Source organism: Leopardus geoffroyi, chromosome C3, assembly GCF_018350155.1.
Source record: "Leopardus geoffroyi isolate Oge1 chromosome C3, O.geoffroyi_Oge1_pat1.0, whole genome shotgun sequence".
Classification (NCBI taxonomy): Eukaryota; Metazoa; Chordata; class Mammalia; order Carnivora; family Felidae; genus Leopardus; species Leopardus geoffroyi.
In genome coordinates, this window is record NC_059338.1 from 95,475,693 (window position 1) to 95,487,331 (window position 11,639).

General features: G+C 36.4%; 1 non-coding gene and 1 pseudogene across 1 annotated transcript; both read right to left on the reverse strand.

Moving 5' to 3' along the window:
• Positions 1-2,277: 2,277 nt before the first annotated feature.
• On the reverse strand, positions 2,278-2,379 carry LOC123587080. Its single transcript, XR_006707140.1, has one exon. It is a non-coding gene; the product is annotated as a U6 spliceosomal RNA (small nuclear RNA).
• Positions 2,380-9,652: 7,273 nt separating this feature from the next.
• Positions 9,653-10,131, reverse strand: LOC123586878 (annotated as a pseudogene).
• Positions 10,132-11,639: the final 1,508 nt, after the last annotated feature.

Here is an 11,639-nt window from a genome sequence, read left to right on the forward strand (position 1 = left end):
AACCATTATGCTTTATTATATCAAGGTTGTTAATCTATTATCGCCTGAAGAATTAAACATCTAGAGAGTTAGCACAACTAAACACATGATTGAGGGAAACAAATGTTCCAATGCTTAGTACACTATTATGTAGCCAAAAGAAAATCAATATGATTATCTGGTTTTTATATACATATATTTGTTAAATAATGCCATATTTAAAATAATTGTGCTTTATAGCCATAAAAAAAAAACCCTCCAGTCTTCTTTAAATTTCTTTTACTTTAGAGAGAGAGAGAGAGAGAGAGAGAGAGAGAAAGAGAGAGAGAGGAAGCTGGGGAGAGGGGCCCAGGGAGAGAGAGGGAGAATTTCAAGCAGGCTCCATGTTGGGCATGGATCCCACAATCCTGGGATTATGACCTAAGCCGAAACTAAGGGTCAGAAGCTCACCTGACTGAACCACCTAGGCACCCCCAAATCTCTAGTCTTTAAATGCCTAAGCTTTGTAGGCACAGAACCAATAATATATTTATTTAGACCAGTGATGAACTCTGTTATTATGCTCCTTTGTGAGTAATTGAAATGGATACGGAATTTTAAACTGATTATGCTTACATATTGTGGGTTAAGTCAACATCAGTGAAGAAACTGGACTTCTTATAATATAGTCCCATTAAAAATGTTGGGAAAAAAGAAAATTGAGTCATTTGATTTTGGGTTCTGTCTAGTGCTCTACCAAAATAGAAGTGTCATTCATATTTTTATTCAGCCATACATGTGTAGTCTGCAGAATGACTGTATAGTCATTCTAAATACCTACGTTTAAGAGTCTATGAAACAAAATCATTTATTTAACGTCAAATAAGAGGGACAGTAAGATATGAGGGGGAAAAAAAACCACACTGTTCCAACCTCAGAGTTTTCAGAATCCAGAAAACTCAGTCTTAGGCTAGCATATACTCAGTTTGAAAGAATAATCACCTAGATTTTAGTGCTAAATCAGAAGTCAGCAAACTGTAGTCCAAATGCCTAATGTGACCTTCTGCTTGTTTTTGTTTGCTTTCCATGTTGAACTAAGAAAGTATTTTTTTACCCTCAGTGTTGAAAACAATCAAAAGCATCATATTGCCTGATGCATGAAAGTTATAGGAAATCAAAATTTGGCAGCTGTATATAAGGTTTGTTTGTGTTTTTTTTCAAACACTAAGCACATTCATTCCTTTATGTACTGCCCATGGCTGTTTTTGCAATACATGGACATATTTCCGATGTTATGAAAGATGGTATAAATTGCAAAGCCTAAAATATTTGCTTTCTTTATAGAAAGATGTGCTGCCCCTCACAAATATTACCCATATGACATGGTAGCTGGGGAATTATCTTGCCGTGTGAAAGGAGCTAATCTCCATTCCTTTGGAGTGAATCTTTTCTGAGTAACTCAGTTTACTCTTCTTCATTAGATATGTCCATCTTGAACACTGGTTGTGACCGATTATTACAATCTTTATTTATAAATACTGTGTTTCTGTTGTCAAATATATAGTATTTTGTATCATATATGCAATATTACATTATGTAATCATGGTGTTAGTTTGAAAAAAAAACCTAAAAGCAGTTCTTATCCACAAATACTAGCACATTTAAATAGAAATAAATAATGTATTATTTATTTGTTAAAGCATAAGCTATGTCTTTGGATGTAATTTAAAGAAATTCTAACTTTAGGATAGATTAAAGTTGGGAATAAAACTAATCCTGGGGGATTTAACTATACCTCACATTTCTCAAGAGCAGTTTTCCCCCCCGATTATATTTTGGAGGACTCTCTCGTCTTATTTTCTTAAAGCAACTTAATTTCCTTGCAGATCACAATATTAAAAATTAAATTCATACTGAGGACCTATATCTAAAAAAAAACAAAACAAAAGAATGGTTATCTCAGGTAAACTGTTCTACCATATAAATGAGAACTCTGGATTCTACACTATTGGAACAAAACTCTCCCTCCAGGCTTAATCTTCCATCAGAAAACTTTCTGTGTTGACTATATGAAAACTTCAATAGTTCTAAAGTTAAGGTACACATCTAATTATAAAGAATGGTATAATCTCTTCATACACTAGTATGAATAAACCTTTTCATTGACTTTTATTGTATTATGCAATTTGGCTAGGAATACTAATAATAAATTTTCTATTCAATTGTTAAAGAGTTCTAGGATAGCCTTAATCATATTCTTTCACTATATTTATTTCACTTTTTCCATAAGGTTTTCTTTTATTGAAAAGGCCATTCACAAAATACCATGTCCATAGATTACACAATATGGAGCACTTGTGCAGGGGCCAAGGTAATCTTCTCTGTATCATTGCAATGTTAATATATGCACTACAGAAGTGAGCACCATATTTTTTTTTTGAAAGTGTATTTATTCATTTTGAGAGAGACAGAGACAGCACCAGTGGGGAAGGGGCAGAGAGAGAAGGAGAGAGAGAATCCCAAGCAGGGACCATGCTGCCAGCACAGAGCCCGATGCGGGGCTCAAAACCATGAAGCCAAGAGATCATGACCTGAGCCAAAACCAAGAGTAGGACACTAAACTGACTGACCTACCCAGGCACCCCTATATTTTTTATTTCTAATGACTTCATTTATACCCACAGTTTCTTTATCACTAATATATACCTTAGCTATCCAAAGGCTACATTGGCAGCTCCACATTCCCTCTTGAGCATCAAACCTGTGTCTCCCCAGTGTCCATTGACTATTCCTCTGCATGTTTCATGAAAAACTTAATCTCATAATGTTCAAACCTGAATTCATTTAGCTTTTCTTTTCTTTTCCAAATTTACTTCATGTTGAGTATTCTTAATCAGTGAATGCTATCAATGTCCAGTCACTTTTCCGAAGCCAAAATACCGGCATTATTCTAGACCTTTTCCTTACACTTTCTCCTCATTGCCATGCATTCCCTCTCTCCACACATTGAAACATCTGGAGAGTACCAATTTTAGCTCCTAAGTATCTCCCTCTCTAAGTACTAAATACTCTTTTCTGTTCAACAGTCACATCCTCAGTTTGATTCATCATCTCTTATGCTCATGATGTTTATATTAGTCTCTTTACTTGATTCCTTGCCTAAATTCATTCTCAAACTATCCATATTCCATAATGCTTGCAAAATGAATAGGTAAATCAGATTCATTTTTTAAACAAGTTTGCTTAAATAATTCAGTACACACTGCCCAAATTAAGTTCAAATATTGTTATGGCATAAGGAGTTCTGAGTCTTAATCCTATATCCTCCAAAATGCATGTCTTTTTTACTTAATTGTATCCTATAATTCAGCCTTGCTGAATTAGGGTCATTTCCCAGAACATGTTAATTTCCTCCTTGTACTTCTGGTCCTTTGGATAAAAAGCTCTATCTAGTTTGTTCTCTTAACTTTCTACCTGACCAATTCCTGCTGGATCTTTAAAACCCAGCTTAATTGTAATATCATATGAAAAGTTTTTTCTAGTGTTGTCAGTGAAAATGGCAGAGTAAAGAAATCCAAAAGTTCATCCCTCCATAAAGGCAACAAAATCTTGTAAAAACTGTCAGAATCAACCTTTTCGGAATTCTGGAAAGAGATCAAAAGCTTGCAACAACGAAGGCAAGATTTAAGTAAGAAAAGTATTCTGAATCTTGGTAAGAACAGAGAGATTTTTGGTATTTTAACTTTCCCTGTTCTCATTTCACATTCCCCAGTTAATACACAACCCTTATACAGGTACCAGTACCAGAGGGTGGACAAGAACTCATTCTCAAAGAATCGTGGCTATTTGTTTTGACCTGTCTAATGGCTCTCTGAAAGACCAGCTTAGAGGGTTTGCCTTTATCCTGCCTAACTTGGAACTCTACAGGTGCTGAGGCAGCTTTCTGGGGCATTTGTCAAAAACATTTACAGGGAGATGTATATCTGTCTGAAACAATGGATAACACTTGGAGAAAATCACTCAATAATGAAAGAGCTTGGGAGAAAAGACTAGGGAATGAGATGCTTTAGGGAAACACCTGTTTTTAAAAGCTTCAACATAGTCCTGGGAATCTAGAAAGTCATGTGAATTTTCAGAGCAGGGCACATGCTCAATAAAGAATAAAGAAGGCCCTAAGCTCTCACTCTGACTGCCCTTCAGTATCTACACAGGGAGGAAGTAAAGGCTAAGGCAGAGTTGTAGACTGCTTAGCTGAGTGTTGAAGACATGCCCAGCATACATACATGCCACTGGAAAAGACTGGAGTTTATTGTTTCCAAGTGTTTAAGCAAATCTCTGTCCAGTCTCTAGCTCGCCACCAAACTAATAGAAACATTAGTGGCAACACATGACCCAGAATAGGGACTTTACAAATTAGCTCTGAAAAGTGACCATACAAAGAATAGCAACAAGGAAAAACAGCAAACCTTGGGGGCATTGGGTAATCTGATTTCCAGAGTTGCCAAATTATTATATTAAAAATGTTCAGTTTTCAACAAAAATATGATGCATACAACTAATATGATCATATATGGCCCATAAACAGGAGGGGAGGAAACTCAATAAACAGAAACTGTCCCTAAGGAAGCCCAAAATTGATCTTGTTAGATTAAGACTAATCTACTTTATGTTTCTATTTCTAGAATATGTTCAGAGTTGGCAAATCCATTGAGACAAAATATATTATTGGTTTCTAGGGGAAGGGACAGGGGAAAATAAGGAGTGACTCCTTAAAATGGGTATGGAGTTTCTTTTTGAGGTGATTAAAACTTTCAGGAATTAGGTGGTGGTGATGGTTGCACAACATTGTGAATATGCTGCATAGCACTGAATTGTATAATTTAAAATGTTTAAGGTGGAGAATCTTATGTCATATGAATGTATCTAAATAAAAATATGAGTTCCTCCACCCACTGAAAAAGCTTTCAAGACTTCTTCACATTAGGTTTGATACTCTCTATGGGTATCATGGGTTCCTGTTACATATCTCTAACAGGAGAAATTGCTATTTATTTGCATGTCTTTTCATCTTGACTGTGGATTTATGGGTATTAGTGATAATACGTCTGTCTGATAGCTATAAGTGTGCTTGAGGTACAAATCCACCACACTGGAAAAATTTTATAATAGAACGTGCCTGCTAGGGATTTGTCTGTGATCATAAGGCAGATTCAAAATAAGAATGGTAATTGCCCTGAAAGTAACTGTCTAGAAGGAATATAGTAAATAGAATATGCTATAGCTATTCATCTTTCAGAGGTGGTCAAAAACAGCCACCTTTTGGAGTGGACACAGAGAGCCTTATTCTGAGCCATCAAAGGCATTGCTATAGCTTGAAACATGCTAAGCACAAGTGAAACAGTTCAACTGTAAGATTCATAAAATTAAAATATAGGATATTATACACATTGTGTCAGAAAAAAGTAAAATAGAAGAGTAAATGCTACAGAAAGAGCTAATGGGGATATTGTGACAGGATCTGGGCCTGAATAATGGTTATTTAAACCTTCAAAGTGACTCATCATCTCCCCATCTGTATACAGAATTCTACCATGTCCAATTGGGTCGTTATCAAAATAAATGTGGTTAACAGATGTCTTCAAAGTCTAAGACAATTAATTGGATATGATGGAACAAGAATACATTTGAAAATTATCATAAGTTTGCAGGATTTGATAGCTAGAAAAACTGTAGTGCTTGTAATAGAATGAGGAAGACTAGAAGTCAATCCATTTTGAGTAAAAGATGATAACAAAGAGGATTGGACATGTTAGTACGAATACCAAGTGGAACATAGATATAAAATGCGAGAACTCAGGGTAAGGACAGACCTTTCTTAATATAAGCCAAGAGTTTTTGCAAACAAAATAAAAGTAGATGCTCTTCAAATTCACTGGGTTTTCTTGCTATAAATGACAGCCAGAAATTCATGTAACAAATAAGGAACATATTTTAGGCAAATTATTTTCTTTTTGTTGTTGTTTTTGTTTCAGTTTTTATTTTATTATAATAAACTTAATGCTGCAATCCAGCTAGACTTGGAGGGGAGTAAGGAAAACATGGAACCCATAGAACTGCAGGAAGAACACAGAGATCATAGGATATTTCCAGCAGATGGGGATGAAGGGGTGCTCTCCTGAGCTACAGAAGGAATGGTATCATAGTTAAAATAAAACACAAGTCAACTTTATTAGATTTGTCCACAATCAGCAATGGTGATCTTCTTACTGGTCTTGTCATTCCCGGACCCAGACCACTGCATGGCTTCCACAATGTTCATGCCCTCTTATACTTTGCCAAGTATAACCACTTCCTTGACATTCAACCACTTAGTCTTGGCAGTGCAAATGAAAAACTAGGAACCATTTGTGTCGTGTCCATCATATACCATGGACAAGATGTCAGGACACATATGCTTCAGGATAAAATTCTCATCATCAAATTTCTACCCCTGGATGGACTTACTGCCACCATCCTGGCACATTAATCCTGGAATAATTCTATGAAAGCAGTAGTTTTTAAAACCAAATCCTTTTCCCCAGTGCTCAGAGCATGACAGTTCTCTGCTGTCTTTGGAACTTTGTCTGGAAACAACTCACGGGAGGTGCAGTTGAAGGGCTCACAGTCCATAGTGATGTCGAAAAACACAGTGGTGCTGACCACGGCTGGGTGGCATGGATAGTGTGGGGTGGCAGCATCCACAAGGCAAGCAACTTTTCTTCTAATTCATATTTCTAATAATTGTTCTGATTATTAATTCGTTAAGACATGTAATCAATATTTGCCAAAGGCACAATATATGTTGAGAAAAGATGGAGAAATACTATTTACAAAGATCCCATTTTTATGCAGCATACATAGTGATGAAGTTAAATATGTCAATCAAGGAAGGTCCTAAAGTTTGATTTAAGAATATCAGTGAGTATATACATTGCAAATCTGTTAGCACATAATCTGTCTGCCCTCTTTTCCTCAGTAGATTAGTTCACTGTTATTATTAAATTCATGGCAAGTCCCATAAGCTGCTTCACCAAGTGGAAGCATTTTCACTAAACTACTCAGTTCTGAGCTTAGTACTGCTTCCTTAGTTTGTCATTATTTTATGTACCAATAATGTGCTAAGTAAAAACTGTTTATTGCTGGGGCTTGGCTCAGAGCATATAAAATCAAGGTAGAGTAGATAGTTTTCCTGTCACACACAAAACTTTACGGTCTAGAAAATGAAGCAAATTTATACAAATTTATACAAATATGAAATTATTAGAGTTTGGAAGGAGATGCATAGCTTGTTAGCTATAGGTAAAACCTGTCCAACTCAATGTTTTCATCAGAATTCGATATTAAGAGTTAAATACTAGTACCCAGGATCATGATTCAGTAGAATATCCTGTGTCCAGAGCAAAATGACTAGCCAAAGTGACAGGAGGTATTTTATGTCTCGTTCCACTAGCATAGTCTACGGTAGGCTCTTCATTCTCAGAAGTCAAGATGGTAGCATCTTGCTTGATTAGAACTATATTTATAATCATGTATGTCTCCAAATTTCAAGTTTAATTCCTTTAAAGATATCAACATTAATTAGATATAATGTATTTAAATTTTAACTTAGAATAGATTTATTTACAACATAACTGAAAAGTCTATAAATAGTACTTTAATTAGGTAAAGGATCTAAACAAAAAGAAAGCCTATAAGCAGAATATACATTCATTTCAAGTAAGATTGGAGGAATTACTATGGAATGATCATGCGCTAAGCCACAGAGACATTTTTAATAAATTCTAAAGTGGAAATCAGTTTGTATGACCAAGGTAAAATTGTTCTGGAAATTTATTTTGAATTTTTGAGCAAAGACAGTCTAGTGACAGGCAACTTCAACTCAGATCATTGATGAATGGATATGAATTGGATATAAAAAGTCAAGGAAAGTGTATGCAAGGGAATGCATTGCAGTGAAAAAAATGTTGTGAGCAAAGATACAGAAGTCAAGTATAGGTGATAAGTTAGGGAAATGGCATATAGTTAAACTTGGCCAGAATTGAATGGTTATGAAGAATATGCTAAGAAGGAATAGATCCAATCATTAGTCTTTGTATTAGCCATGACTTATTATTAGCAAGTGATATTTCTTATGGAATTATGGAATTCTAAGATGTGCAGCTTATTAGAGACTGTTTATATATAGCTAGATGGAGGAAATGTTAGGTTTTTTTTTTCTCTTTTCAGGTAGCATGATGACTGGCATGAAAAGCTTTAGCAGAACATGTTTTATCTGCTGTAGCAGAAAATATCTTAAAAAGAATTTTGATCAACTCAGCTTGATTCACATGTTCATCTCTAAATCAGTTTTTTTCTGGCTGAGGGAATGGAGTTCCATTTGGTTGGACTTAGGTTAAATAACCACCACCACACCACCCTGCTAATTGAAATTGTTCCAATGGCTTATATCTGTTTTCCATTGCTGAATAACAAATTACTACAAACTTACAAGCATAATACAACACACAGTTATTGTCTCATAGTTTCCGTGGTCAGGAGTGCAGGCAGTTTAGCAGGGTCCTTTTTTCAGGGACTCAATGCCCATCTTTATTGACAGCTTAGCTAAACTAGTCCACATTATCCTACCGTGACATCCATTTTTGTGGCCAAGTGGATGGCGGGCCTTGAATTGACACTAATCCCTCTCAAGAGTGCAAGGATGTGCCCTCAATAACAGCCCCTAGAGCCACAAGACTTCCTCCAACATCTCTTGCTATATGCACTCTCCCCTGCCTCCCTGGCCTTTCCCCTTGTGAGCCCCTTGGTAAGATACCCCACCCATAGAAGCTTACCAAAATCCTGCTTCCTTTGGTTTGAACAGACCAATACAGCCTCAGCCTGGGAACTCCAAAGCATGCAACCCTTAGATCCTAATAATGGCATGTGTCGCACGTCCTACTGTATTCTCTCTACCTGCCTTGAGTTTCCCGCATGCCTTTGGGGGTGTGACCTGCGTCTCCTCCAGGACCTATGAATAATAAATGTGTCTATCTTACTTTCTCTTGTGGTCTTCTGTTGAATCACTGTTCACCATCTGACACTCTGGGGGTCCACTTAATAGATGCTAATTTAACAAAGTCAATAATCTGGAAACTAGACAAGACAGTAATCTACTTCAAATACCTTCAGATTGTTGGCAAAATTCATTTCTTTTCTTTTTTTCTTAAATTTTTATTTTAATGTTTATTTTTGAGAGAGAGAGAGAGAGAGAGAGAGAGAGAGAGAGAGAAAGAGCAGGGGAGGGGCAGAGACAGAGGGAGATGCAGAATCTGAAGTAGCTCCAGGTTCTGAGCTGTCAGCACAAAGCCCAACAGGAGGCTCAAACTCACGAATAGTGAGATCATGACCTAAGCCAAAGTTGGACGCTTTAACCAACTGACCCACCCAGGTGCCTCATAATAAAAATAAATAAATAAATAGATAAATAATATTAATTAATTAATTAAATTAACTAAATAATACAAATAATAATTTTTTTCTTATTAATACAGTATTTGTCTTCTCTGTGTCAAATTCTGAACCAACCACTTTCTCCGCATAGGGAGGTGTAGGAAAAGTAACATACAAAGCATATGAGACCTGGGAGAAAGACCCATGGCAGGTGAAGACAGCTCTGTCATATGGAGAAGAGGATGACAAAGGCCACCATCAGGCAAAAAAACCCCATCGCCTCTGAGACAGAAAAGCCTAGAATGGCATAGTCTAGGAGAAGAGCTCCTGCTTCAAAAAGGGACTCCTGGCCTAACCAATGATGAGGCTCCCAAACACAGTCCCAATTCCAGCCTCAGAGGCAGCCACCCCTACCATGGCTCCCCCAGCCCCAATGAATTTGGCTGCTGTGTCACTGCCCCATGAAATGGCACTGGTTCTCAATATGTGGCTAGGAGTAAGTGAGGTCAGGGGACACATGGCTGCCAAGCTGCTAAGGCTCTCATCTGTCAGGGTCTCCAGTGGTTTTAGCACTACTACTGCAGATAGTGATTGGCTCAACAGCTGAGAGGTGCTCTTGACCAAGAAGGTGGTGGAGAACTTTGCACAGGCATACATTTTCAGGGGATGAGGGGCTGTGGCAGGAGCACTGTTCCCAGTGCAGAGAAGACAACTCATTTCCTGTGATTGTAAGAGGTCTCCCTTTTCTTCCTGGCCATTAGTGAGGGACCAGTCTCGACACTTATAGACTGCTTGTAGTTTCTTTTCATGTGGCCCCCTCAACACATTACTACTAACTTCAATGTCTGCAAGGAATTTTCTTTTTCTTTTTCTTTTTTCAGTTTGCTACTCATTGCTTGACCAGATACCATTCCTTAAGGTCTATAATAATTTCTCAAATAAATGCATGCATTTTTTTTTTAAATCTTTGCTTTAAAAGTTAAATATAGTCTCCAAGGTGTTCTTATATAATTTTTCACTCAGATTTACCTATTGATTTTCTTTGAATTATCACCTCAAATCCTTGCTTGCTAATCTACTTTTTCCTCACATTCACATCTTTTTCCAAAAACAATGCCTTGTTTATAGAAATAAACTTTTACAACCCTTTAGCTACTTGGCTTGTCCAGCATGCCTGAGTTCATTGATTAAAAGCAATGTCCAGAGGTGAATGGCATAAATACCTTTCTTGACCAGCCTAAGACAACCATGGAGGAAATTTACACTTTTATGAAATTTGTAATAACAGCTATTACCTGTATTAAGTGTTTCTCAGAAACTACATTTAAAGCTTTAAATCTTCTTCTAGAGTTATTATTCCTTTCTAGATTAACATCAATATTTTAGTGATCCCTTAAAATATTATTTTTACACTGAACACATTTTCTGACATAATAAACACATGTAAAAGACAACATCTGAATTATTTTCCTCAATATAGTAAGGCCTAAGTTAATATAGCTATTTTTTAATCTGACAAAACTCAATAGCATGTTAAGCCTGTGGTCAATGTTTTCAAATATTTTAAGGAAAGTTTTTGTTTATCCATGTCTCAATAATCTTACATTTACAAAGTTTATTTTTCTCAAACACAAGATCTAATATTCATATTTGCCAAATTTACTATTGTTATTATAAGTCCAATTTTGAAAAGAAGTATAATTTATCCATGCAACACTAACCTTAGCATTATTGATGTGCCTATTAGTATGAAAAGTAGGCCTTCTAGGTCTTGATTGCCAACTATTAACTAATATAGAGTGCAGGTTGAAGGTCAGAAACTTTGACATGCATTTTACTATAAGCTGGCATCAGTCTATGAACAAACCCTTTGAGAGTATTATTTTCATTTATAGTTATGACCATTTAATCACATTAGATCTAAGGTTTATATGAGACCTTACTATGAGCATCACTAAAATCAAGGCAAAGATATGTGAGCCCTTTTTTATTTTTTAAGTTTATTTATTTAGAAAGTCAGGGGAGGGGCAAAGAGAGCAGGAGAGACAGAGAATCCCAAGCAGGCTCCATGCTGTCAGTGCAGAGAGCCCAAACTGGGACTTGAACTCACCAACTGCAAGATTATGACCTGAGCTGAAATCAAGATTGAGGTCTTAACCCACTGAGCCACCCAGGTACCCCTTTGTGAATCCTTTCTAGCTCTCTTCTCCTCA